At 40.7% G+C, this 27,470-nt stretch overlaps 1 protein-coding gene across 1 annotated transcript in view; it reads left to right on the forward strand.

Annotated features, from left to right (window-relative positions):
* SH3GL2 (SH3 domain containing GRB2 like 2, endophilin A1) overlaps positions 1-27,470 on the forward strand; it is a 205,090-nt gene that overhangs the window by 158,718 nt on the left and 18,902 nt on the right. The gene's annotated exons all lie outside the window — the stretch shown is intronic.

The following is a 27,470-nucleotide window of genomic DNA, read 5'->3' on the forward strand; positions in this document are numbered from 1 at the left end:
AGGACAGTACTACAGTGCTATCATATACATATATATAAAACACCGTTGTGGGGACAACTTGGGGCACAAACTATAATATAAGGGTGGTGCTAGCTGTTAAGAACTTTCATTTCTAAGGGCTGGAGCAAAAGGAAATTGGGACATCTATTCGATAAGATATAATCATTATTAAAGATTTTGAACTATAAACAGTTAAATTATTTTTGTGAAATGCAAAGGATTAAAGTTCATATAAGCACATTTGAAATCTTTGAGAGCTATTCTTAATTCTGATTTCTCACCAAGCATATCACAAATCAGCATTTGTTCCTGCTAACCATTCCTTATATTTTAAAGGAAGGAAGTTGTCATGGAGATAATGAAGCTATCTATATACCTTGAAAATAGAGCCAAACAGAATTGGGGCAATCTCTGCAGGTCTGAAATGTAACTGAGCGAAGCAGCTGACATAGATGCTCTCACTGCTCTTTTCTGTAGTAGTTCTGAATAGCAGAATATAGAAGATGGTAGTAAGGCTCAGGTGTTTGTGTGAGATACGTGAGTGGAAAATTGCTCATTTTGAAATTCATTTCTTTGGAAGTTTGGAGATTTCAGTGTTCTTGACAAAATGTTTCATGTCTGTATTAGTCCCAGTGTGTTGGTATCTTGAGCATTAGGGATCTGGAGTTAAAGAAATGTTGGGGTAAATAGAGAGAGCTCATACCTTGTGAGGACTGCAAGGCTCTTCTGCTGCCTGTGGCTTTCACAATACCGCCACTTATCTCCACTGGTATAGCTACCTCCCACTGCCAGGGGAACATTCTTAATCTTTTTTACTTTCTTAAAATACGTCATAAGTGGGATTATTTGAAGAAGGTAAATATACTTGCAAACATGACAGACTCTTGGAGCCAGGGATTTAACAGACAAAGGATAAAATGGTTAATGGATTGGGCTAAAATTAGTAAAAATCAAGTCACTTATTTTACCTAAAGCCTTCTTCCTGACCTTTGTGTTCCTCCCAGATGCCCGGATGTGTGGATCTCCTGAGTATCAACCTGTACATGGTCAAATTCTGAAAGATTATTGCTCACCCTTTCTTAACCACAAGAACCTGATGTAAGGGCCCCAGGATAGCTAGGTTGTAAAGTGCCTGCACAGCAGGTGTGCATGAGTCCACAAATTCAGTCTCTATCACCCCTGACCCCCATAAGCATACCCATGCTGAATGAGACAGATGGTGCTGCAGTGATGTAATGCCCTGGCAAGATCTGCGACCAAGTATGTGACCCCCAGCCATTACAACAAGAAAAGGCTGGGAACCGGAAGTTTCATAAGAAATACATATTAAATAAAAGAAATGACTGTATAGAAAGAAGACACTTTCTGCTTTTATCTTTGAGTAGAACTTTGAAGTGCTCTTTAACTCCCCATGATTCGCATGTGAATTATGCTGTAGTTTATTGTTGTAGGGGTAAGAGGGAAGGCAAGGAAAAATAGTATTTATTGAACAATATTGCATTGCTAGTATGGTGCTATTTACATTACATTCTCATCTGTAAAAGTAACAATCTTTCCTGACTGTGAGAATAAATAACAGTTGAGCAATTTATAGCATCTAAATGAGACAAAAATTTCATTGTAAAACAAAGTTCTACATTGGTTTCAATTTTGTTTTCTTGAGTATAATAAAACTATGTTCTACTATAGGTAGAAAGGTATAGTGTTTTTAATACAATGCCTCCATCAAATTCATAGTCACTCAGAACCTCAAATAGAGGTTATAAGTAATATAAATAATCCATATTTAAAATAGGATTATTTCATGTGTAATTAATAATCTTGAGATAAACTCTCTTCCTGAAGTTAGAGGAAAATGTATTCCAGTGACTGCTTCTTAAGAAGAGAAGAGCATAGATGTAAAAAACTATGCAAGCTGAAGGTTTGTGTTCGCAGGCTCTCTGCATGACTATGTCTCACCGCCCGCATTCGGTGCCCTAGAGCCACTGTGTGTGGCCTGGATCGGGACAGCTGTTGGTCAAGGCAGACAAAGGAAGAGACAAGGGCCAGGCTGGTTGGTCTTAGTAGCTGTTTATTACCAGGAAGTTTATCCCATAGAAGAAATTTATGTTATGGAGGGCCCAGGTTCTCTCAAGGGCGTGTTCCCCCTGCTAGTCTCTCCTTGGTCCATCTAGCAACCCTGCTCTCTCCTCTCTCCAGCTCTCTTGCCTCTCACCCTCCTGCAGTATGGTCTGACCTCCACCCAGTCAGGTAGCAAAATCAACATAAGAAAGCCCTTCCTGAGGGCCCACCTACAAGTTATTCTAAAGCCCTTCCTGGCTGCCCCAGGCAAAAGAGCTCCATAGGGTGTTTTTCTCTTTTCCTCAGTCCAATAAACTATCAATAAACTATCAACTATCAACTATTAACTATTCCTGAGGCTATGCAGGAAGGACAGAACAGTGTTATCCTACACATAGGGGCTGGGGCAATAGCATAGTGGGCAGGGCCTTGCATGCTTCCTACCATGGTCCGATTTGCAGCATCCCATGTGGTGCCCCGAGCACTGCCAGGAGTAATTCCTGAGTGTAAGAGTCAGGAGCTGGAGCGATAGCACAGCGGGTAGGGCGTTCGCCTTACAAGCGGCCAACATGGCCGACCCGAGTTCAATCCCTCCACCCCTCTCGGAGAGCCCGGCAAGCTACCCAGAGTATTCAATATGCCAGACACAGTAACAACAAAGTCTCCAATGGAGACGTTACTGGGCCTGCTCGAGCAAATCGACGATCAATGGGAGGGCCTTGACCTTTACCTTTTTAAGAGTCAGGAGTAACCCCTGTGCATCGCCAGGTGGACCCAAAACAAGCAAAAAAACCAAACAAACAAAAAAGAGAGCATAAAGACAAGGAGAATGCTTAGGAGCCTGAGAGATGGAACAAAGATTAGGATGTTCCTTTTCCTGTGGTATCCGTGTCTGCTTTGGGTTTCAGGGTGATATTTGTCTCATAGAAACTATCTGGGACTGTTTCTGTTTCTTCATTTTTCTGGAAAAACATGAAGAGAATTGGCAGTAGGTTCTCTTTAAAGGTTGAAAGAATTCATTAGTGAATCCATCTGGGCCTGGGCTTTGGTTTTTGGGAAGACTTTTGATTACCATTTCAATGTCTTTGACACTGATTAATCTATTCAGGTATTCCAAATCTTGGTTCAGACTTGGGAGGTTATAGGAGTCCAGAAACTTACCCATTTTTTCAAGTTTCTCTTGTTTCATTCCTTAAAGATTTTCAAAATAATCTCTAATAATCTTTTGAATTTCTGTGGTTTCTGTTGTGATGTCCCCCCCTTTATTTCTGATTTGATTTTTAGGGTCCTCTCTCCTCTTTCTTTGTGAGTCTTGCTAGTGGCTTCCCATCTTATTCTGTTTGTCAAAGAACCAGCTCTTGGTTTCATTGATCTTTTGGATAATTTTTGGGGATTCCATTTTGTTACCTGTGACGTATTCAATATGCCAAACACAGTAATAAAAAGTCTCACAATGGAGACATTACTGGGCCCACTTGAGCAAATCAATGAACAATGGGAGGATAGTGCTACAGTGCTACGGTGCAATATTGTTAATTTCTGCTCTGATGTTTATTATTTCTGTCCTCCTGTCTGGTTTGGGCTCCTTTTGTTGGTTATTTTCTAAGATCTTAAGCTGTGAAGTCAAGTTGTTTATGTGGGCCCTTTCTTCCTTCCTGACACTGCTTTTGTTGTGTCCCACAGGTTCTGGTAGCTGGTGTCCTCATTCTTGTTTGTTTCCAGGAATCCTTTGTTTTCTTCTTTAATATATTCCCGAACCCACTGATTATTCAGTAGTGAGCTATTTAATTTCCAGGTGTTTGATTTGATTAACGTCTATTTTAAGTGCATTATGGTCTGAAAATATACTTGATACCATTTATATCTTCTTGATTTCATAGGGGAATATTTTGTGGCCCAGCATGTGGTCTATGTTGGAGAATGTTCCATGCGCACTGGAGAAAAATGTGTATTAGGCTTTTGGGGGATGAAGAGTACTGTATATATCTAGTATTCCTTTCTCTTTCATATTTTTCCTTGAAAGTCAGTATTTCCTTGCTGAATAATAGTCTCAGTGATCTATTAAGAGGTGACAAGGTGGTGTTGAAGTCTCCAACTATTTCATTGCTGCAAATGTCCTCCTTGAAGTCTATTAGCAGTTGTTTTAAGTATTTTGCTGACCCCTTGTTGGGCGCATATGTGTTTAGGAGTGTAATTTCTTTATGATTATCCTTTGATTATTAAGAAAGTCTTCACTGTCCCTTCTAATCCTTTTCGGCCTGAAATCTATATCATCAGATACTACTATGGTCACCCCGGCGTTTTTAAATAAGTTGTTTGCTTGCAGAATTGTTTTCCATACTTTGACTTTGAGTCTGTGTTTGTTTTGACTATACAAATGTGTTTCTGGTAGGCAGCAAAATACGGGATTCAGTTTTTTTAATCCATTTTACTACTCTGTGCCTCTTTATTGGTGCATTTAGTCCATTGACATTGAGAGAGATTACTGTGATGAGGTTTTATGCCATTGTTCTATAAACATTTGTTGTGTTTGTGGGGTTTGTCCTGTCATACAATAGCCCCTTCAGTCCTTTTTTTATGGCGGGTTTTGATTCTCTGAAATTCCTGAGCTGTTGTTTTTCCATGAAGTTGTATATGATTCCTTCAAATCTGAATGAAGTTGGGCCAGGTAAAGTATTCTTGGTGAGGGGTTCATTTCATTAAGTTTTTGAACTGTACCCTACCCTTAGGCCTAGAGAGTTTCATATAATAAGTCTGCTATAAATCAGGGGCATGATACTTTGTATGTAATTTCCTTCTTTGATCTTACTGTTTTCAGTATTATATCTATATCCATGATATGTGATGTTCTGATTAGGATATGTCTTGAGGTCTTTTTACTGGAGTCTCTATTATCTAAACCCTTCAGGCTTCTTGGATCTAGATGCCTGCATTTTGCAGCTCTGGGAACTTTTCAGCAATGATTTCTTTTTATTATTATTATTTAGTTATTTTATTTATTGAATCACTGTGGGAAAAGTTACAAAGCTTTCAGGTTTAAGTCTCGGTCATACAATGATCAAACACCTTTCCCTTCACCAGTACTCATTTTTCACCACCAAGAACCCCAATATACGCTCCTCCCATCCCTCCCAATGCCTGTGAGGCAGATGATTTCTATTTAACTCTTCTCTACATTGATTACATTCATTATTTTGGCAAAAGATGCACCATTGTTGTTTAGGAACCCCCCCAACCCCCGCAACAATCAGAATTGCTTAAAAGGCACTGTGAAATACTTTGTTTTCTATAGCTGGATATGAGAATCATATAATGTCACGTGGCTGCGATTTTGGATTTCTGCACAGAGCCAGATAATTATGAGATTGGTTTCTGTGCATCTGGTGTTATGGCTGTGCGGAGAGCCGCTTGTGGGGGGCAACTTGTGACCTCGGTAGGGCGTGAAGGATGAGCCGGTACCACCCCCTTTCCCATGAGACTGCTGTTGCCCCATCACCGCAAGGTCATACCTGGCTTTCCAATAAGCTCTGAGGCAGTGGCCACCTTGCTGCCAGGGTGGGAAAAGGAGGAAGGGAGCAAAACCCTTTCCCTCCTGGCGAGGCATGGTGCTGTAGTTTAATGCATGGTCCATTCACTTTTCTGCTGCTAGCTGCCAGGCTCTGGATTAAGTCCTTTTGCCTCTGGAGCCATGGCTGTGCTGGAGATCCGCTTGGGGGGGTGGGGGCAACTCGTGACCTCAGTAGGGCGTGAAGGATGAGCTGGTACCGCCCCCGCTTCCCTTGAGACTGCAGTTGCCCCATCACCGCCAGCTCATACCTGTCTTTCCAATAAGCTCTGAGGCAGCGGCCACCTTGTGTGCGGTCCAGATGCATTTCTGCCAAAAGCCTCTGGGTTTCAAGATTTGTTTCTGAGTCTCTGGAATCATGGCCATTAATCAGCTTGATTAGGAGCCAGAGAGGCAGCAAGTCGGGGTCTTGTTGGGATGGGGAGGGAAGGGCCGGTTCCACCCCCATCTGGTGAGGCCCCATGTGTCTTGTCACTGCAGTCCCAATCCTTACTGTCCAGTGGCTTCTGGAGGATAGTGGTCACCGGGCCGCCAGGGGGAACAGGCCAAGGCACTAAACCTATTCCCACCTGGAATAACCTAGCACCAGTAACCTACTGCAGGAACAGGACACATTTCTGCCAAAAGTCTTTGAGTTTCAAGATTTGTTTCTGAGTCTCTGGGATCATGGCTGTTAAGCAGTTCGATCAGGAACCAGAGAAGCCATGCCTCCAACTATATAGCTGAGCTGGAGGTGGTTTGTGGGTGTGTCTCCCACATACCTAACTTTTGGCCGTTTACTTTCTTGGTCAACTTTGCCCCAAGTTTTTGGGGTCTGGCCAAAGGCACAGCAGCAATTTTGGGGTATCTGAAAGCATGACGGTGCCATCAGGCTGCTGATGCACTTGCCTCACAGGTACAGATTGACCTGCTGTTTGCACCATGCCCCTCATGATTTCTTTTTTAACTGTTACTACCTATTTGGGGTTTCCTTCTGTCTTTCTGTGGGGAACAGATTCTGATATTGTCCCTCATGAATTTATCCCATATGTCTCTTACCTGATCTGAAGATATTATGAGGTCTTTTTCCATCTTCTGTTGTTGCCTCTATGCTTTGTGGAGCACACCTTCAAGCTCAATGATTCTATCTTCTGCTGTTGTCATTCTGCTGTTGAGGGCACCCATTGCATTTTTCTTTTCATCTACCAAGTTTTTTTATCGATGACCTTTGTTTGTAGTTTTCCTATTTCTGCTTGCATTTCCTCTCATATTTTATTTACTGTCCATTCCACTGCTGCTCTCATAACTTTCTGTATTTTATTGGATGTTGGATCCACTGTTTCTTTGAGCTCATTGAACATCTTTACCATTTCTTTTCTCAGAATTCTTTATCAGAGAGATTTTGTATGTGGTATTCAATGAAGGGGTTTAGTGCTTCTATTTTCCTCCCTCCTCAAGGTGGTTTTCTGCATTGTTTATGCACTGCAGTGCCCTGTGGAAACATAGTGCCTATGTCAGTGATCTCTTCTTTCCCCTTCTAGGATATTCCATTCTTTTATTATTATTATTATTATTATTATTATTATTATTATTATTATTATTCCTTTGTAACTAGGTAGAGCTACTTTGGAGATAGGTCTTATGGGTTATATTGGGGGATAGTTGGTGGCCATGTCAGCAGCCACCCACTGGAAAAATCATGCTCTTCACCTTTCTAACCTGTGGGTGGGGTTTCGCAGAGTTCCATAGGTTTGAATCCCACTCAACCACAGTCTGCACAGCTGCTTCTGTCCCCACAGACCCTCCCACCAGCTTTACATATTTTTTAATCTTGTGCAGTGTTTTAAAATACACTGATGTGTATGTTAAAGTACATCTCAGTTTAGATTATCCACATTTCAAGTGCTCAGTAGCCCCATATGGTCATTGATTCCCATGGATCACCAGGACTAGAAAATTTACCACTCAACATATTATAGTATAATGTATGTTTAATGTTTAGATTTTTAATTCATATATTTGTCACTTTTTAGTAGATTGATGAGGACATGATTTTGGGTCAGGGTATCTTTAATATATTTTCATGACTTTCTGTAAATTTTCTTCATAGTACTCTAGTGCTGAATTTCCCCGTAGCACACTCGTGGTTCATCAGTTTGCTTGAGTGGGCACCAGTAATGCCTCCATTTTGAGACTGGTTATTGTTTTGGGCATGTCGAATACGCAGTTTCCCATTGCCAGGCCCTGCCATGTGGGCGGGATACTCGGTAGCTTGCCGGGCATTCCAAGAGGAATGAAGGAATCAACTGGTTTGGCCACATGCAAGGCAAATGCCCTACCTGCTGTGCTATTGCTCCAGCCTATTACCCCTTAAATAAAGTAATTAGACATGACTAGATTGTTTTGGCTTAGGGTTTTATACTTTGTGGACTGGTTATGATAAGAGGTTTTTCATTTACACTGGAAAGTTATTATGTGTCTGATATAGTAGTCCTATACAATTTTTTAATTGATGTATAGGTTTTTCAAAAAGTAGTTTGTGCATATAAAATTTTGTAATCAGGGTTTGGTTCTCTGTAGAAATGTTTTCTCCTTGAATGCCTAGCCTCTGTGGTACTGTTGTCTCCAGAATTCCTGAGACTGAGGAATTAAAATTGCACTGTGAAATGTCTATTCAGATTATCTTACTAATAATTTCAAATCAAATTTTGAAATGTAGCCCGTGTATATAAAAGTTAAGTTATTAATTTTAAAATACCACATTACTCTCTGCAGCAGTATTGCATAGAAATTGTTACAGTTCTCCCACAGGCAGACCTCTTAGAAACCTTCCAAAAATGAACAAATACAGTAACAGTAAAATATTTGGAGGAAGTAAAACTAAAATTTAGTTCATGTTATTTGTCTCTTGAGTATTCAGATCCTCAGCACCATAGCAAGCTGAATGTATCTTTCCTGGAGCACAGGGCCTGTGTCATAGTCATAATCTTGCTTTTTAGGGGTCTTAGCATTGTACCTGGCACACAGTCATCACTATGTACTCTGAATAGTTTGGGAATGTTTTTTTTCACTCAAAGAAATACTTGTCCTTTATCCATTACTCAAAGAAAAATGGACATCTACTGGATCTAATAACTAGAGCTGTTACTTTTCCAATTCCTGACATGGAAAAATAATCAAAATGCATAAAGATTACAAAAGAAATTGTGAGGAAAGTGTTTCTAAATACTAAAGGAGTAGAATCTTTCAAAGATGAATATGTTACAAAGGCTGGAGAGATACTACAGATAGTACAGGGATAGTACGGCACTTGCTTTGCATGTGGCAAACCCTGGTCTGAATCTCTGGCATCAAATCTGGCTTCCTGAATATCTCTAGGAATGATCTCTGAGTACAGGGAATGATCCCTGAACACTGCTGTGTGTGTCCCCCCAAAAGAAGAGGGGTAATAATATAAGTCTGGAGGAATATGTTATAATTTATACTTCATATGTACTAAAAACATAGAGGAGTTTGCCACTTATATTGCAGGGAAAGTATTGCAAATTAATAGGTTTCTAAGGCATTTGGGATACCTTATTGGTTTATAATATTAAGTCAGCTAAAACTGGTAGATCAGTATTCTTTAGCTGTGTCTCTAAAGACTGCTAGGAATAGGCCATATCTGTTATTAATTATGACAGATTTTTTACATTAAATAATTACATGTGCTGGTAGTGTGGTGCCATGATAAATCTATCCATGTGATAAATTTCCCCTCTTGTCACTGTATAATAAAGCCTCCACTGTATAATTAATTTCTCTAATTCCTCAACTCTGTCCTGCCTAAGGACTTTGTACTGATTCTTCCATTTTCCTTGTATGCCTCACCTGTCAACTATTTTACACCTGTCTTCTTGCTTAGCCTTCTTGTCTCAGCTTAAATATCACTTACTCTGATAGGTATTTCATGAGACCTCCGCTTCGTACTTCTACTCCAGTGGAATCCCAGAACTCTGTTGCATAATGCCTTCCACTACGTGTCTCCTGAACTTTCTATTTAGAATAAAAATAGAAGTCCACACCAATGATGATTGATAGGCTCATGGGGAATCTGATGATCTGACTCCATTTCCTCCATTCACTACTGTTCTGTCTCACTCTCACTGCACCAGCTCACCAAACACAAGGGCACCTTATTGTATCCAGAACTTTGCATGTCCTTCCTGAGTGTTTCAGGTGTTCTCAGAGTTGCTGCTGAATTCTTGAAGCTGCCTTGACCATTTTGTTTAAAAACAAAGCCAAATTATAAAATCTTTACATGTTCTCTGAGACCTTTATCTAATTTGGTGTTCTTCACAACACCAACTGCCACTCAGACCTTTCTTGTATGTTTACTAGTTGCTTTGTTACTTGTCTCTTCCCCCATAATGCAAGTACCCTGGATGTAGGATTGTTCTTTGTGCAATGTAATCAGTCCTTATCTTTTTACTGTATTTATCACACTATGGACTTTTCTGTGTTTATGTTCAGTATCTTTATTTGTTCAATAGCCTGCCTTCCTGCATACTTACTGCCCTTATATTATGTTCTGTACATAGAAGCCAGTTCATTTCTTAAGAAATGATAAATGTTATCTCATTGCTTCCCTGCTTATTACCCTGCAGCATTTCCCATGGAAATGATAACAGGCCTCCTGGATACAAGGCCCTGTCTCCTGTGGCTCTTGCTCTGCCCCTCAACCTACACTGACCTCTGTCCACTCTCACTGATTTATTTCTGATTCTCAGCCAAGCCAAACTTGTTCTTGCTTTAGAGTCTTTGCACAGAAATTTCTTCTGCCTAGAACATTCTCTTTTCTGCTTCTATTGTGTCTTCTTATCATCATTCTATCTCTCTGTGTAGTCCTTCCTGGCCAAATTAGCTAAAATAGTCTCTTCTACTATCCCTCTTTTATGCTTCTTTCTGTTACTCTATGAGTAGTTTAAATTATACTTAATTCTTCGTTTCATAATTCCTATATTTGTCATCTCAAGTTTTTCATTTGGAGTGTTATCACATAGAGTAAGGGTAGTGACTCTGTCCTATTTATTATTTCTAATATGCAGACTGTCCTTATCAACAGTCATTTTCTTTCTTATCCTGTGTTTTATACTCAGAGGCAAATATTGCTTCTGTTTCCTCATCAGTAGCCAATAACTACACAGAAAATGGAGCTTACTAAGTGTTTAATTTGTTGAATTAATTATTCATCATATTAAGCATATTTTAACTCCACCTGTCAGAGTAGCTGACCTTTCAGAAAGAGTCATGCTCTTCAGACTTGTGTAGGCCTGGATAAGAACTATTGGTCTATCATGGTGTTTCACTAATAAAAATAAATAAATAAATAAATAAATAAATAAATAAGAACTATTGGTCTATTTAACATCTACTTAGTGACATACATAGTTACATTCCACAGTTGCTCTAGAAAATGTGTGAAAGTGCCCACTGTTATATTTTATTTTATTTTTTTTTCCTTTTTTTTTTTTATTTATTTATTGAATCACTGTGGGAAAGGTTACAAAGCTTTCAGGTTTATGTCTCAGTCATGCAAATATCAAACACATTTCCCTTTACCAATACTTATTTTTTACCATGAAGAACCCCAATAAAACCCCACCCCCCACCCCTCCCCGTCCCTGTGAGGCAGATGAATTCTAGTTAACACTCTATCTGCTTTGATTAGATTCATTGTTTCAATAAAAGATTCACCACTATTATTTAGAGTTTACCCCCCCCCCAAATCAGACATGCTGAAAAAGCATTGTGAAGTGATTTGCTTTCTACAGCTGGGTTCAAGAATTAAATGTTGGTTTTGGATTTCTGCTATTTTACCTATTGACCCTGGAAGTATTTCTACTGAAAGTCAGATAGTTAAGAAATTGGTTTCTGTGTTCTGGAGTCGTGGCCGTGCTGGAGAGCCGCTCGCGGGGGGCAACCGGTGGCCTCGGTAGGGCGTGAAGGGCGGAGCGAAACGCCCCCCTTCCCATGAGGTTTTAGTCGCCCCCACACTCCCGGCTCATACCTGCTGTCCACAAGGCTCCCATGTGGCCGCCATCTTTCTTTCCAGAGAGGAGAGGGCGAATGGGGCAACACCCTTTCCCCTCCGGCAGACTTGATGGGCTGGATCAATGCATAGTCCGTTCACTTTTCTGCTCCAAGCTGCTGGGTTCTGGATTAAGTCCTTGTGCTTCTGGGGCCATGGCCGTGCTGGAGAGCCGCTCGCGGGAGGCAACTGGTGACCTCGGTAGGGCGTGAAGGACGGACCGGAACGCCCCCCGACCCATGAGGTTTTAGTCGCCCCCACTCCCCCGGCTCATACCTGCTGTCCACAAGGCTCCCATGTGGCCGCCATCTTTCTTTCCAGAGGGAGGAGGGCGGAAGGGAGCAACACCCTTTTCCCTCTGGGCAGAAATGATTGCCTGGGTTAACGCATAGTCCTTTCACTTTTCTGCTCCAAGCTGCTGGGTTCTGCATTAGGTCATTGTGCTTCTGGGGCTGTGGCCGTGCTGGAGAGCCGCTCGTGGGGGCAACTGGTGGCCTCGGTAGGGCATGAAGGGCGGACCGAAACGCCCCCCTTCCCATGAGGTTTTAGTCGCCCCCACACTCCCGGCTCATACCTGCTGTCCACAAGGCTCCCATGTGGCCGCCATCTTTCTTTCCAGAGAGGAGAGGGCGAATGGGGCAACACCCTTTCCCCTCCGGCAGACTTGATGGGCTGGATCAATGCATAGTCCATTCACTTTTCTGCTCCAAGCTGCTGGGTTCTGCATTAAGTCCTTGTGCTTCTGGGGCCGTGGCTGTGCTGGAGAGCCGCTCGTGGGGGGCAACTGGTGACCTCGGTAGGGCGTGAAGGATGGACCGGAACGCCCCCCTTCCCATGAGGTTTTAGTCGCCCCCACACCCCCGGCTCATACCTGCTGTCCACAAGGCTCCCATGCGGCCGCCATCCTTCTTTCCAGAGAAGAGAGGGCGAATGGGGCAACACCCTTTCCCCTCTGGGCAGAAATGATGGCCTGGGTTAACTCATCGTCCGTTCACTTTTCTGCTCTAAGCTGCTGGGTTCTGCATTAAGTCCTTGTGTTTCTGGGGCTGTGGCCGTGCTCCAAACTTAACTCTGATTTTCAGGGAGAAAGATTGGGTGGTTTACTTCTCATTGATCACTTTGTATATAGAGAGATGTTGCGCGGCCGCATAAGCGGCCGCGCGGTTTTGAGAAAAAGTCCTCGTTCCCGCATACTCGAGCTGTGTTTGTAGAGGCTTCTGGTCACCGGGGTTCCATCTGGGGGAGGCGGGATGCGGCACCTACTCCATCTGGAACTTGCCGGTGATCTCGGCTCTTTTTGGAACCTATTTTTTCTTTTTTATTTTCCTCCGGGATCCCGCACCCTCCATGTGTTCCTTCTCTTATGCTGAACGCTTCAAAGATGGCGCTGGGGGGCGGGCTGTGGGCGTGACTTCCGGAATCAGAGGTTACCTGGGAGGTGTAGTCCGGCAGATTTGAGAAAAAGTCCTCGTTCCCGCATACTCGAGCTGTGTTTGTAGAGGCTTCTGGTCACCGGGGTTCCATCTGGGGGAGGCGGGATGCGGCACCTACTCCATCTGGAACTTGCTGGTGATCTCGGCTCTTTTTGGAACCTGTTTTTTCTTTTTTTTTTTTTTCCCCTCCGGGATCTGTGGTTCCCGCACCCTCCATGTGTTCCTTCTCTTATGCTGAACGCTTCAAAGATGGCGCTGGGGGGCGGGCTGTGGGCGTGACTTCCGGAATCAGAGGTTACCTGGGAGGTGTTATATTTTAGATCAGTAGGCCGATGCTGATGCTATTGATAGACTTTTCATATGTACTAATATAGATAATAGTTTTTCCTATAGATAATAGTCATTTTATTATAAGCCTCAGTAGAGATTATATTGCCCAAAGTCAAATAAAAAGAAACAACATTCACATTTAAATATAATTTTAGCATATTTTTAAAATTATTTTCTTTTGATGTGGGTGGCATATGTGATTTATTTCAAACCTGTAGAATATGGCAGAGATAGAGAATCAACCATTTATTCTCCCAATTTGATCCTATAGTATGGCAAAGTTTGTGGTGTCAAGATCACCATCATATTACATTACTTAAAACTGTCTCAATAGACCTCATTAAGAAACTTATCATTCTGGCCTAGAAGTCACTTTCCCTATTGTGACTGCCTTCGGAAAGGGCTGAATGTCAAAGAGCTGGTTATCCTATAGGATCCAAGGGCAGCTACTAGTCATCAGCTGATAAGAATCAGGAATCTTCAGGTAAATTTTCATAAGCAGGGAAAATTTGTCAACAACCTGGGTGAGTTTGAAGATTTTTCTCCACTCAAGCTCCTTATCAACAAGGGACCTTCACCCAGATTAGCCTTGTAGAAACTCTTCAGACTTGATTCAGTTGCAGTGGATTTCTAACTTAAATTAACCAAGGTGGCTGGAGCAATAGCACAGCGGGTAGGGCGTTTGCCTTGCACGCAGCCAACATGGCCCACCCGAGTTCGATTCCTCCGCCCCTCTCGGAGAGCCCGGCAAGCTACCGAGAGTATTCGATATGCCAGACACAGTAACAACAAAGTCTCCAATGGAGACATTACTGGGCCCGCTCGAGCAAATCGATGATCAACGGGAGGGCCTTTTACTCGAGCAACAAATATTCATGATTTGTGCCACTAAGTTTGTGGGACTTGATTCTGTAACAGACAGAAATCTTATATCCCAGAGCTCCTCTATCACTGTTGGAGCCATCAGGCTGTTTTGTCTTCCATCACCTTGGGCTCTTTGGGTAGCTTGCATGAAAGCAAAAAAGGGTGTGAAGTCTCAAAACGCCCAAGCAGTGTTAGAATGGTTCACTCTATTCGAAAACTAGAGGTGTTCTGAACCTGGAGGCAGGGAAAAGTACCTGGCAGAGTACTTGACACTTTGTATAAAATCCGGAATCACAGCCCTGCTTATGAGTACCTCGGTTCTCTTCCCCTCCACCTGCAATCGCTGCCTTTATTCTTTTAACTTTTTTTTAATTCAAGGCACAGTGATTTATTTACAATGCTGTTAATGACTTGTCTCCTAGCATTCAGTGTTTCAACACCACACGGGTGGCCCTAGTGCCTGCCTCCCTACACAGTTGTCTCAGGGTCTCCTCCCAGCCACTCCCTTCCACTCTTCCTTATAAACTCAATTTTATAAACCAGTACTCAGGTTCTGTTGTCTTTCATGTGGTTATTATCATTTGAAATCTTTAAAATAGTCTGTTAAAAAATAAATAAAATTTTCTATAAAATTTAAATAATTGAAATAATATTCAATAAAAAAACTGAATATTTTTTGTAGGGATTAATTCTAAAACAGATTATGTATAACTGAGTTGACCTGACTTTAATAATTTTAATGTTTAGACACGGTTTATTTCTTATTTGAACAAGGCTGTAATTATAATTACAATTACAGTTATAACTAATTGTAAGTTATAATACAATGTTCATTGTTTAATACCAAAACAAGAGAAAACAATACAAATGAGTACTCAGTTGCTTACACCACAGTTCTACAAACAAGGCCGCCAGGGCAAAGTTCCCTTTCCCTGCATTGTGGTTTCAAGTTCCCACCCTCTATCTGCTCTGAAAACTTGAAGAAACAAAGGTAATGATGCTAGTTTGTTCACAGAGAGTTGTGTGTTTTGTAGTTTTTAATTTTTAGAACCATTTCTATTTCTGTAGAGCAGTTCCCTGCTGTCTCATAGCGTGCTGTGAAATGGGGCTGGCACCTAGCCACGCCCAGCATGGAGGTGGGAGATGTTTGCTGCCCCATCTCCTGGGTTCTTTGGAGCTGCTGATGGCCTGCCACTGCTCAGTGTCTTAAAAACCTCCCTGCTGCTTTCTGCTCAACAGGGACATGGAAGAGTTCTGTCACTTTAGAGGGAGGTATGATTTATAAATAATATTATTTGGGTTGATGAGAACATTATTCAAGGCTAGAGTTGAAGTTAGAAATAAGTCAACCTGCAAATCTGCTTTCTTTCTCTTAGTTTTTGAAGACATTTCCTTCAAAGGAAACTGCAGAGGTTTGAGAAAATTTATCTCACTATTCTATAAATCTCTTGTATCCTCTAATAATTGCTAGCATGCAAGCTGAGACGACATGTGGCTCTCTGTGTCAGGAGCATCAGAGAACTCATTTAACATCTCCGTTCTTCTGAGATTTTGCTCAGGAAAATTAGGTCATTATAAGCAATCATAATAGTTACATAATTTATATTATGTATTACTTATATTAAGTTTCAAATCTAATTTAATGTGGTTTGGAGTTTTGTACTCATACCCCAATTATAATATCTGTACTAGACTTTATAAATTTAAAGAAATTTGGAATTTTTCTCTAATTAAAGATATCACTGAGACTTGATAAATAATAAAATGGTAAGTTAAATTTTAAGCTCTCAGTAGCCATTTCAGGGAAGTGAGTAGTTACAGTTTTCTCCAGCCAAATCAGAGAAAGGAACGAACTAATAATTGTTTAGTGATGTTTTGACTAAGGTATTTTACTTCCTTTCACTACTCCGATAATTCTGGCACTGAGGGTTATCTTCTCTTACTTAGCACAGGGAGTCTGAGAGAGTAGGCTAAGTACCCCTCTTTCCTGCAAAGCTGGTGAGCTGGTGAACTGTATCAACCCAGATCTATGTTAATCCTTTGATTACCCTTGAATTAATTATAGGAAATGAGAAAAGCTTTGATAGAAAAGTGAAGTTCCAGTTCTTTTACTTCAAATAGAAGCTGTGTTTTCACATTTAAAGCTCACTTTAGACTTAAAATTTTAATAATGCTTATTCACAGTGTTGTATTTTGTAATTGATATCCCTACCAAAATTTGATAATTTTCTCCAAAAAGAATAATTACTTGTTTTCTTTGCAATAACATTTTTACTTTTCAAACAAATCAATTTTTAAAGAAAAAGATTCTTGTTTAAAGATTATTAAATATAAATTAGATAATTAAGAGCTGGTTAGACAGTTGGAAGCCTGTCTCAGATGCTGAGGGAAAAGGCAGTTGGGATAGAGAAGACTCCACTGTGGGAAAGATAGTTGGAAATGATCGTCCTGGATAAGAACTATATGCTGAAATGGGTGAGGGAGCAAGCATGATAACTTCTAAGTAGCTGCATTGCAAACTATAATGCTCAAAATGGGCGGGGGGGACAGGGAGGAAAGTGCCTGCAATAGAGACAGGCTGAGGGGGAAATGACAGAAAGGAAAGTGGGACACTGGTGTTGGGAAATGTACACTGGTGGAGAGATGGATGATGGAATGATGGAACACTGTATGACTGAACCCCAAACATAAACAGCTTTGTAACTCTGTATCTCACAGTGACTCAAAATAATGGAAAAAAGATCTGGTTAAGATATTCACTCTTGTAGAAAAATAATCTTAAGTAGCAGATGAAAAAGAAAAAATAAATCTTTATACAGGAGTTTTAAAGATTGGTTTTTATCTTAGCAGTGACCTTGAAGATGATGACATTTATTAGTTTTGAAGTGTACATTAAGGTTTTGTGCACAGTGCTACATATTATCTACTTGTTTGCAGCTGACCTAGTTCAGTCATCATACTACATTCTAATGTGTGCATGATAGAATTTTAGACTTGGAAATCTCTAGAGAAATCAGGTGAGTTGGTTTTCTTTCAGATGAGGACCCAGGAGTCCAAAGAGGTCAGGCGTTCCCTAAAGTTTACAGATGGAAAGACCTTCAGGCTCTCACCTCGTGGTGCAGGACTCATCCTGCCTCCCCAGTTCAAGTGTCACACTTCCTTAGCTCTGCATTTTAAAATACCTAACAAGTATAAATATAGCGGATGTGCTACAATTTTCTGTGACTAGTCCTGGTTTGACCTATTTTATTTTGTTTTGGGACCACACTCTGTAGTGCTCATATTCCTGGCTCTAACTTCAGGGATCATTCCTGATAGGCTAGGGGGATTACATGGGGTGATGGGGATTGAACCCATTGTAGGCCATGGGCAAGGCAATTGCCCTGCCCACAATATTATCTTTCCAGTTTCAGATTTGACCTATTTTAATGAAGATGTAATAAATTTGCATTCTGACATAAGGGCCATGTTCAGAACACAACTAGTGTTCAAATTCTAATTCGTCATTTCTCAATATGGTGATTTTTCTTATCTGTAAAATGGAAAAACCAGAGGGCCTAGAATGATAGTACAGTGGGTAGAGCATTTACCTTGCATGTGGCTGACCTGGCTTCCATCCTTGGCATCCCGTATAGCACCCCACCCAAGTGCTGCCAGGAGTAATTCCTGAGTACAGAGCCAGGAGTAAACCCTGAGGATCCCCAGGTGTTGGCGCAAAACCAAATTAATAAAAAGGATACAGAGAAAACAAAATTCATAATCCTGTGATATTGAAAGGAGTAAAGAGATATTCTGTCTGAGTTACCCACAGTAAATGCTTCTTAAATGATCAAACTATCCATGAAACATGATTTTGATAATCAGCACTTCAGGATTCATTCTAAAATTTCAGGCCAGATGGTAAAATCCATGAGCACATATGGTTCGAGCACAAATCATTAAGTATTTGTTTATGAGAATCTATGTTCTTTTGGGCAACTAGGATTGGTTTCTGTAAGGTACATAGAGATGGCAAAGGAGTTGAGTCACTAATAGCAGTAAAAGCCTTCAGAGACAGTTTTATTCTGTATCTTCCTAGATAGGTTCTGGGTCCATCAGGTTTCGCTTAACAATCAGAATGTGAAGATGCAACCTGGAATCCTGTAGTGTTACCCCTTCTGCCTGAGTGTATTCATCAGCACAAGCCACGGGTAGTCTTGGCTTTTCTTCGACAGGAACATACCCTGTCAGTGATTTCTTATTTGAGATTTCACACTTGGAAAAGGAAGGAAGCACTCTTGAGAACACAATCCAGCAGTTTAACACTTGTTGTGATTTATTAAAATTTATTTATTTTTAATTCTCTTCTTCAACCTCCTTGTCTGGGTCACTTAGGGCAGAGCAAATTTTGGTACAGAAGTGATGGCTGGCTCCCTTGCACCTCCGGCAGGGAACAGTGGTTTTATTTATTTATTGCTTTTTAAAAAGGCCCTCCCGTTGATCATCGATTTGCTCGAGCGGGCCCAGTAACGTCTCCATTGGAGACTTTGTTGTTACTGTGTCTGGCATATCAAATACTCTCGGTAGCTTGCCGGGCTCTCCGAGAGGGGCGGAGGAATCGAACTTGGGTAGGCCATGTTGGCTGCGTGCAAGGCAAACTCCCTACCCGCTGTGCTATCGCTGGCAATGCACAGGGGTTACTCCTGGCTCTGCACTCAGGAATTACCCCTGGCAGTGCTCAGGGGACCATATGGGATACTGGGAATCAAACCCGGGCCAGCCACATGCAAGACAAACGCCCTACCCACTGTGCTATCACTCCAACTCCTGGAACAGTGGTTTTAACAGTACTCCACACCTTCATCTCCCTATCTAGTGTCCAGATTTGTGCTGGGTCGTATCATTACTGCTGACTCTTTTATAAAGTTTACTGGTTCCTAGAGCTAAAAAAGTCCCATTTGCTAATTATCCTAATAAAAAAATTAAGCATTTTTTAAGCAATAAACTTAAAGGAGGAAAAAATTCTTGATTCTCTTCCCTTCCTGTCTCCCCACAACCTTTCTTGAGGAAAAAGAACTCCCCTTTGCCTTCATTTTCCTTAGGGACAAACTCCCTTAAGAAAAACGTTATTTTTTCTTGTCCTCAAGGTTTCTTGATTTGACATGTTCTGCTGCTTCTAGAAAAGGAAACTTGATTTTCTGTTAATTCTTAACACCTATCCTGATACATAAGTGCATAGCAGAAAAAGAAAACTGTCTTGAGAACACCTCTAACATTACTTTGTGTGGGTTATTTCCCCACACAAACCAATTCTCCTACTTTAGCTGGGTATCTTATAGTTCAATTCTGACACTATTAATTGGAGTTATCATCAGATGCTATAGATTAAAGACAAAGTTCCACAAAATTGTTCTACATACCATCCCTCCCCTTTTCTCTCCCCTCCCCTCCTTTCCTTCCTCTCCCTCCTTTCCTCCAAACCTCCATTCCCCTCCCTCCTTCCCTCCTTTTCTCTTTTCTTTCTTCCCTCTTTCCCTCCCTCCCTCCATTCCTCCCTCCCTCCCTCCCTCCTTTCTTTCCTCCCTCCCTCCCTTCCTTCCTTCCTTCCTTCCTTCCTTCCTTCCTTCCTTCCTTCCTTCCTTTTTTATTTTTGAGCCCTCTGGAAATTTGGGAATTTCCACCTGTAACTTGTAGATCCATGAGAAATTCATGGAAAAGTGAACAGGCTCTGGAGTTGCTCAAATGTGAATTTAAATTCTGTTCTAGAGCACCTTCAGAGAACTTGGGCAAAATTCACAGTCTCTCTGAGCCTCCACACTCTTAATCAATTCATACAGCCTATTCCTCCTTTTGAAAATGACAGTGATACAAACACACCCACAAGATTGCTGTGAAGGTTAAGATCAAATTGTTTCTGTGAAAATCTTGCTATTGTAACACTAATTAAAGAATAATTCTCACCTAACAAATAAATATTTATCATTGGGAAAAAAGGAAAATGTTGGTAGAAATTGCTTCATCATAAATAGGGAAGATTTCTCTTTCTCTTATTTATATTATCTGATTTTTCTTTCTCTTATTCCTATTTCCCGTCATCAGTGTCCCCCCGATCCTCTCCCACTATCACCTTCCCACTTCCCAGCCCCCTGTAGCCTGCTTCTAAGGCAGACACTTTTCTTCTTTCTCTCTCTCCTTTTGTGCATTACAGTTTGCAATACAGGTACTAGGAGGTCATCATGTTTGTTCAGGGAATTCAATATTTTTATCGGGAAGGTAAGACTGGAGTAGTTTTTTTTTTATGGTGATATAATTTTTTTTCCATTTCATTTAATTTTTTTTTACTAATGAAACACCTTGAGGTACAGTTGTAGACTTACAATTTTTTGTGCTTGGGTTTCAGTTATACAATGATTGAGTACCCATCCCTCCACCAGTGCCCATTCTCCACCTCCAGTGCTCCCAGTATCCCTCCCAACCCCCTCCAACCCCTCCATTCCACCCCTGGAGTAGTTTTTTTTTTGTTAACTGGGTGGCAGCCTTAGGGTGTGGATATGACTGCCGAAGCTTCTGGAAGTAGAGCATGGTAGAGGGAGGTAGCCCATTCCAGCCCTGAGAAAGCCTGGAGATTTCAGTCACAAGACCCGCATATCCAAATTTTCAGAAGATTATATATCAGTGGGATCCATATCAAGATGGTGGAGTCTGTCCATAGACATGAAAGCAATTTTATATTGTGAAGCAAGCAGTTGCCGCTGCTCTCCTTGTGTGGGCACCGGGCTGATCTGTTCAGCGGAGATTATCTGCAGCTTTTTGATCTCTTTCAAGATCTATATATGGAGCAAGACTGGTAGAAAAGCTTACATAGTGGCACTAGAGTTGGTTCATGGGACTGACTGCCAGTGCTTCCAGGAGTATAGGGAAGTGGGAGTAGGTAGTCCATTCTGCCCCCCCCCCCCCCAAAAAGCCTGGAAATTTAAGTCACAAAACCCACATACCCAAATTTTCAGCAGATTATATCTCAATGTGCTATCGCTCCAGCCTAGAGGGCTGGAGCGATAGCACAGCGGGTAGGGCGTTTGCCTTACAAGTGGCCAACATGGCCGACCCGAGTTCGATTCCTCCGCCCCTCTCGGAGAGCCTGGCAAGCTACCGAGAGTATTGGATATGCCAGACACAGTAACAACAAAGTCTCCAATGGAGACGTTACTGGGCCCGCTCGAGCAAATCGACGATCAACGGGAGGGCCTTTACCTTTACCTTTACCTTTATATCTCAATGAGATCCATCCTGAGACAGTGGAGTTCTGCTGGGGGCATGGTTGTGATTTTGGATTGTGGAAGCAAGTGTCTGCTATTGGCTCTTCTTGAGCAAGCACCAGGCTGAACCAGCCTCTCTGGGACTGTTTCCTTGTATGCTCTGAGATTAACTGTGACTTTTGATCTCTTTCGAGATTTATTTATGGGTCTCTGAAGCAAGGCCAAGAAATGTGCCTGTATAATTGAGCCGGAGGTGGTTAGCATGGCTCCCACATACCTAACTTTTGGCCACTTAATTTCTTTGGAAACTTGGTCCTTAGTTTTAGTTGTTGGGATTTGGGCCAGAGTCATAGTGGCAATTTTGGGGTATCAAGAAACCTGAAGTACATCAGGCTTATGACGTACTCTCCCTGTGGGTACAGATTGACCTGCTGGTGACACCACACCCCCCTCTGTACTTTTTTTGAACTTACTGTTCACCTTTCTGTTTTCTACATTTTCATGAATTTCCTCTAGACTTAATATGTACTGAAACCAAAACATTTTTACATTTTCTCTTGAAGATCTCTTCTTACATTTTCTTCGTACTGAGTACACCTACGTACTCAGTCTGTAGACTCTAATGTGGTATTTCTCAGCTTTGACTTTATGTGAAATTTACCTAGAGTCCTTTAAAACTGTTGGTAACCAAGTACCATTCCGATGGATTCCATAAGAAACTTGTTGACCTCAGTAATTTTTTTTCTGTGTAGCGAGATAAAATACAGGAAGAACTACTTTGCTCAAATCATATAACTTAATACATTTTTACAAACTGATTCTCCTATGTAAAGAAAGGGACCTATGGGGCCAGAGAGATAGTACAGTGGTTAGGACATTTACCTTGTATGTGGCTGACTCAGGTTCAATCCCCAGCATCCCATATGGTCCCTTGAGTACCTCTTGGAGTAATTCCTGAATGCAGAGCCAGAGTAACCTCTGAGCTTCACTGGATGTGCCCCCCGACCCCCAGAGGAAGGGAGAGTAGGACCTAGTTCAAGACACTGAATATTATTAGCATCCTATGAACTTTATTCTTTTGGGGTTACAAGGCAGAAACTATTCTGACTTTTCTTACCATACAGGTTTTATTTTCCATTTCAGAACTTAAATAGAATCATAGAGCATTATTTTTGATTTAGTTTCTTCTGCCCAGTTTTATACTTGTAATTGTGTGTCACAGTACGGTTTTTTTTTCCCAAATTCTCATTAGTATGAAGGCATAGCACAATTGATTTTCTCACTGATACATTTAGAGTCTTCAGTTTTTCTGCTATTTTCAATATGTCTATTCTACTCTACATATACACATTTCTAACCATATACATTATTCCCAAAGTGGAAATGCTGGGGCATAGGGTCCATAGTCTCTTCAGCTTTGGTAAATACCAATGAGTTGCATTCCAAACAATTTTTCATACATATACTGAAATTTTTATTTTTTTTAACTTTTATTTTTATGAATAAGTTTCAGTGTAATTTTACTGGCTTACCAAACTAACGAAGTTTCTTTTTAGATGTTCATTAAGAACTTGGTTAATTTTAATAATGTCTTCATGTCTCTTGTGCATTTTATTTAAATTTTATTGAATCACCATGAGGTAGTTACAAGTTTTCATGTTTGGGTTACAATCACACAGTGATCAAACACCCATTCCTCTACCAGTGCACATTCCCCAGTGCATAATTTTTTAATTGGAACTTTTAGTTGTTGTTTTGGGCACCATGCCTGGTGGTGCTCAGGATTTAGTCTCAGCTCCGTGCCCAGGTGAATCACACCTGGCTTTGCTCAGGGGATGATGTATAGTGGCACAGATCAAACCAGGGTTTACTAAATGCAAGACAAGTGCCCTACCAAAATACTACTGCTCTGGCCAAAAAAAAAAGTTGTTTTTCTTAATAGTTCAAAGATTATTTTAATTTTCCAAATACTTGCCCTACTTTGGATATAGATAATGATTATTTTAACCCACTCTGCTCATTGTCTTTAACTGTTTTTAGTAGTTTCTTTTTAAAGGAAAAGATCTTAAATTTAGTAGATGTCAGTTTGCATTTTTCTTTTTAAGTGGTGCTCTTTTTTGCCCTATTTTAATAAAACTTTATATGATATGTTTATGCAAACGTCATGAGTATATTTTCCTGTGTCATTTTATAAAAGTTATATTGTTGTTTCTTCCACATTTGGAGTTATAACTCACTTAAAATTTCTTTGCAGCATAGTGAGAAGTGAAGTTAGCAACCAGTGTTTTTCACTTTGTTGATATAGTGACCCAGTATGTATTTGGTACAGTTGATTAGTAAACCCAGTACCACCTTTGAAAGCATCAGTAGTTTAAAAAGACTAGATCACCAACTTTTGCTCTACCTGAAATGTCCCACTTTATCTAAAATTCACCTATTAGAAAATTTCCACAACTCATCTTGCCTTAATGTCTTTCAGGTGATCCTATACTGAAAAAAATATTTTCTCCCTTTTTTTGGTGGGAGGGCCGCACACCCAGCTGTGCTCAGACCTTACTCCTGACTCTGTGCTTAGGAATCACTTTTGATGAGACTCATGAGATCATATTGAGTGCCAGAGATTGAACCTAGGTTGACTTCATGCAGGACAAGCACCTCGCCCTCTATACTGTTTCACCAGCCCCAAGAAGAATAATTTTTAAGCATAAATTTTATTTTATCTAAATGAACATACATTTGAAAGTTTTGATCTTAATTCTCTATGTGTTCCCATCCAAAGGTACTGGGAACACATTGTAGAGAAAAATAATTTGAACTCCTTAGCAAGAAATTCAGGGTTCATCAAAATGTGGCATCAACTTTGTCCTCTTGAGATTGTTTACTCAGACTTGCAATTCAAGCTCAGACTTCTCAAAATTTCCAAGTCCTCAGGCTAAACAGAAAAGTGGAGTCATGTGTCCTTTATAGCTTACTCTTCAGGTAAGCCCATCTCCTCTTGCACCTGTGGCTCTCCATAGCCTACTCTCCTAGGCAGAATTCACTGCTCTTTTTGTGGTGTGAAAACTTTATAACCTTGTCCATAATGTGGTTGTGTCTGCCTCATATCATAGATATATCTGTGAGAACACATATCAAGTGTTCTCTCAAGTTATCCCCCACTAGCTGGCAAGATAATTTGGAGCAGAGGCTGGGGATTGCTGATCTCCAAGTCTTCCTGCTAGGATAAGTGCACTTAAATAAATATGTGTTTTATTCCTTTTATCAGAAGAAAATATTATTTGCTAAATTTCAACAAGTCAATACAAATTCAAAATTCTTCCATATCATAGGATTCATAATTATTAAGTGTAACCTATTTATTGATTTCTATTAATTTGATCTTTTATTTATTTATTTATTTGGTTTGGGATATATCCATCTGTGCTCAGGGCTTACTCCTGGCTCTGCACTCAAGACTTTCCTGGTGGACTTGGGAAGAAATATGTGGTGCTGGGTGTGGAACTTGGGTCAGAGTATGTGAGGCAAGTATCCTACCCACTGTACTATCTCTCTCACCCCTCATTAGATCTTTTTAATCCCCCACCAATGGCTTACTCTTTAGCTCAGAAGTTCCTCTTTAATACAATATATGAAGCACCTGGGTTCTTATTCTGGGAGATTGTGGAAACCATTTCTTATCACTTTCACTGAGAGCAGATTTTCCTGGTGTCATTCAGAGTATCTGGCTCCCAGTATGGAATGTGCATGCACAGTAGGATTACACCCTATTGCACTTAAAGAAATTGAGTCAAGAGAAAGATAAAGACCCAGTGGGCTCAGATATGGTAAGGATAATGCCAGATTGTCATCAGTATGACTCATACTTCCAAGTTGTACTCTCACATCTTAAAGTTAGTGTGTAATTAGGTCTTAACAACAGCCTTTAGCTCCATTTCAAAGCACAATAGATGGCCTTTTCCATACTGCAGTCTTTCCTAAAGATTGGGAAAAATGCATTCAGCCTACATTTTATAAGATGTCAGATCTTTTCAATGAAGCCATTCAATTCACAATCATTAAGGAAGCAGGTTCTGTATGTTTGACTGTGCTAGAGATTCTCATACTTAGAGCAGGAAACAGTTGATATATGATCGCTGTATGTGTAGGGAAGAGTAGAGCTCAAATGAGGGAAGAATCACATTTTTGTAGCACTGGAAGTGGCAAAGCGTGTCAGGGAAGAAACCGTATGTATTGAGAGGCAATAAATGAAAGAGGCCATTCCAAGAACAGGAACAGTTCTCAAAATTTAGGCAAACTGCCAGAAGTTTTCTATGGAAAAACAAAACAAACAAAAACAAAGAGGGCATGCTTTTTTTGAGAAGTATTTTGAAAAGAATCTTTTGAAATAAGATAACTTATTAAAGAATTTTAGAATTTTAGAAATTTTCTAAATCTCCCTCTTCTCAGTGTCTTATGGATGAAGAAACTGAGACTCAGAAAAGTCAAGTAATATACAGAAATCACAGTGTGTGATTTCTTGTAAAGACATTTGTGACTTTCAGATTCTCACACTGAAGATTAAAAAATTATCTCAAATACAAAGAAAACAAAGACATACTATAGATATGTTTTAATATCTTAGTGAGATCCCTTAAACATTTAGCTATGGATGGCAATATTACTGTTTGGGTTAAGAAAATCAGTGTATAAATGGTGTCAAAGGCATTTGACTTTGGGGCTTTGTTTTTTTTTTTTTTTTTTGGTTTGAGTGGTACCAGAGCTTCAAATCCAGTGACCTCACACATGCAAGGCATATACTCTACCACTGAGCCATTTTCCCCAGCCTAGTCCTTTGATTTTTAAAAAAGTTTTATTAAAGTTAAATCAGTTTACAGCATTATATGTTTCAAGTATATAATTATACAAATCAAAACTGTGCAGGTTACATTATAATTCCCTCCAGATTTTATGTTCTAAATGCTGTTAAAGTTATAAGTTAAGACAAAATCTTGCTATATTTCTTATTTCAAAATATTTCATACTACTACAGTATGGATCAATGATAGCTTCAAGTTAAAAAGCTGGAGCCATAGCACAGCGGGTGGGGCGTCTGCCTTGCACGCAGCCAACATGGCCGACCCGAGTTCGATTCCTCCGCCCCTCTCGGAGAGCCTGGCAAGCTACCGAGAGTATTTGATATGCCAGACACAGTAACAACAAAGTCTCCAATGGAGACGTTACTGGGCCTGCTCGAGCAAATCAATGATCAACGGGAGGGCCTTTACTTTACTTTAAAAACCTATTATGTGTACTTTAAAAGAAATCACACAGTGAGGATCTGTGGGAGAGCACATGCTCTTCATCTATGAGGCCCTTGCTCTAATTCCTGACACCAAAAAGGGAAAAAACACACAAAGAGAAAAAAGATTCTCTGTCTCATAAAAATTGTCAAGATTTATTGAATTGAATTTTATACAATAAGCAATACAATCAGGGCCAGGAATATAGGACAGGGGTTAGGCTTCTATCCCTGGCATCATGCAGACTCCCAGGCACTTCTGAACATAATCTTGAAGACACGTAAGCACCATGGAAGTAGCACTGATGGTCCCTGACACCACAAGTCTAAGCAGTATGTGTCTTCCTTGTGCCCTAGCACAAAAGTCAAAACAGAGATGCTGAAGGATAGATCGAAAGGCCATAGACCTGTAAATGAACCTAGAGAGCAATCTGGAAGGTGGGCATGTCCAGCTGCATTAGGTGGCGGGCATGGAAAGCTATAGGAGGTGAAGGTGATTGCCTCTCTAGTGATATATCTGAGGTTTTGTAGCAAGATTTCAGGCCTTGGAAAACTGTGGTCAAGAGAGTCAGATTTCAAACTTTCAAGCAGAAGAGCTGGTCACAGAGTAGGGATGAGCAGGAGAAGCTGCAGACTATTTGTTTCTCTGCCTCTC

This window comes from Sorex fumeus, unplaced genomic scaffold, assembly GCF_029834395.1.
Source record: "Sorex fumeus unplaced genomic scaffold, SorFum_2.1 ptg000034l, whole genome shotgun sequence".
Taxonomy (NCBI): domain Eukaryota; kingdom Metazoa; phylum Chordata; class Mammalia; order Eulipotyphla; family Soricidae; genus Sorex; species Sorex fumeus.